The 2,425-nt window shown below is 43.5% G+C and overlaps 1 pseudogene; it reads left to right on the top strand.

Moving 5' to 3' along the window:
• The first annotated feature begins 301 nt into the window (after positions 1 to 301).
• LOC132506879 (BCL2/adenovirus E1B 19 kDa protein-interacting protein 3-like) lies at positions 302 to 1,945 on the top strand (annotated as a pseudogene).
• The last annotated feature ends 480 nt before the right edge of the window (positions 1,946 to 2,425 follow it).

Raw genomic sequence — 2,425 nt, 5'->3', positions numbered from 1 at the left:
GTCATTTCATCCACATTTGAATTTGTCTCTCTTAATGGATTAATCAAGGAGGACAAAAACACAAAAGAAACCCCTGTTGTGAAATAAAGAGCCAGCTCAGAGGGAGGTCAGCTGGTCACTCTGAAAGAGAGCCTCTCAAGGTGACAGGGAAACTTTAGTCTCAGGTCTGATACCCATTTTGCCAGAAGCCCAAGTCTGACAGTACAGTCCCAGTAGGTTGGACCCTAGAGGATGGACTTCTACAATCAAACTTAAAAGAGACTGATAATAAAACAGGAATATAGCTCTTGTGCTCAAAACCATGGCACTTCCTCCCTGTGTCTGCCGTCAAGAGCACCTCATTCTCAGTGTCAAGGCAACCGAGGTGCTTAACAGCCCGAGTTTGCGAGATGGGCAAAGAAAAAGAGCGAAGGCTTTAGAAGGCCTGAAAGAATATTTTATCCGGTCAATGAAAAAGCCTGATGAACCATCCTTGTTCAAAAACCTAACTTTCCAGTGAGCTGAACACTAACGTCACTTGAAATACTATTTCTCTCAGTTTCTTGGACTTGGACAAAGCTGGAGGAAAAATGTCAAATGCTGGTATTTAAATCATGTTTATGAACTTCACGTGAACCATATTTAAACACGTTATGAAAAAGTGACTGAAAATACAAGATACATAATTTATGTATTATACGTGTTATTTCTAGTTTTAGTTCTATCCTAAGGTTAAAACCTGGTCACCTAGAATTTAATTCCTTCATTAGGAATCCAATAAGCAGTATCTTAAGTTGGATTTCTGAAGACAGTCTCTCTCACTTTCTCTGTCGCCCCCTAGATACAGAGGTATTTTGTTTATTATTAGTTTCCTTCCCAATTTTTCCATCAACACTAGATCCTAGACATACCTCATTTTAGCATCTGTGTTCCAGTATTTAACAAAATAAACCAAACCAACCACCTTTTCTGACCGATGCTCAGGGAATATGGGTATGAATGCTGCTAGATTCAAAGAGCAGAGGACAACTATGACCAAAGAAGGTTTTCACAGAGACTGTTTCTCAGAGGTCATTTCTTTTACACAGTTGCGAGCAATGAAGAGATCCTCATCGCAGAAGTAAAAGCGGGTCAGAGGTAATCACTGCTAAACGTCAGCTTGGTCAGTCAAGACCACAAAAGAAATGTAAACACATTACCTAAATGGTGGCTGCCATTACCTTTCAAAAGAGAACGGTGTGTGTGGTGAGCCTGGCCTCCAGCTCCTTGGCCCGCCGCTGAAGCCACCGCCGCTCGCACTCCCGCCTCAGAGCGCCTGCTGACCCCACGTCAACCCAGCCGCCGCCGCCGCCAACGTTGACCCCACGTCGACCCCGACGCCGTCTCGCCTCCCGCAGCACCCTCGCCCAGGTGCCGTGTCAGAGTAAGCCACCTGCACTGCAGGAGGAGTGGTTGCATGGCTCTTGGGTGGAATTACACTTTGGCAATAATGGGAACGCCAGCGTTGTTCAGACTCTGTTTCTGTTTATAATGGCGACGTGGAAGAAATACTGCTGGGTGTGCAGCATGAGTCTGGACGGAATAGCCCCAAGACTTCTCTGTGACCGCCCACCTTGCTCACAGACCTCGCAAGATACCGATGGAGCTTCCAAAGCAGACACACTAATATTGATGAGAAAAACAGCTCTCAGTCGGAGGAAGATTACATGGAGACAAAGAAAGACGGAGAAAGCCTCTTTAAGAAACACTCAGACTGGTTATGGGACTGGTCAAGTCGGCCAGAAAACATCACTCCTCACCCCCACCCCCAGTTCCTCTTCAAACCCCCGCAGCGCACGATCGCGCTCAGCTTGAGGAACACGAGTGTTAGGGAGAAAGGGGGCATCTTCTCTGCAGAGTTTCTAAAGTTTTTCTTCCGTCTCTTCTCTCTCATCTGCTAGCCATGGGGTTGGGTATCTATATCTGAAGGTTACTGAAAATATCCACCATAACCTTTTAATGAAGAATTGGAATCCAGCTTTTTCATTTAGTGGGAATTTATATTGGGGTTTGCAACGCAGCTTACTATCATCTTGGTCCTTGGGTGGCTGCACCACTTGTGTCATTTCTTAGGTAAATGCCACATTCCGAATTCAGTAAAATAAAAATAAGACACTTAAAAAAAAGAGTGGTGTGAGTGAATATGGAGCATGTGGAGTTGAGAGGGAATTTCATTATAAAAACACTAAAACACTCCAGGACTCTGGGTGAAATGTTCATGAAATTAAAAACAAAATTATGTGGAAATTTCCAACAGAGGTGCCTACAACTATAATATATATTTAATCATTACTGGCCTCCCCGATTTAGCCACTCATGTTTAGTAAATGGAAACAATGTGAAGTGGGAGAAATATCAACTTTTGTAAGTGGGTATTTTCAATGAAATAATAAATATATTAAAATAA

Source organism: Lagenorhynchus albirostris, chromosome 2 (assembly GCF_949774975.1).
Source record: "Lagenorhynchus albirostris chromosome 2, mLagAlb1.1, whole genome shotgun sequence".
Lineage (NCBI taxonomy): Eukaryota > Metazoa > Chordata > Mammalia > Artiodactyla > Delphinidae > Lagenorhynchus > Lagenorhynchus albirostris.
This window is presented reverse-complemented; position numbering and strand designations above follow the sequence as displayed.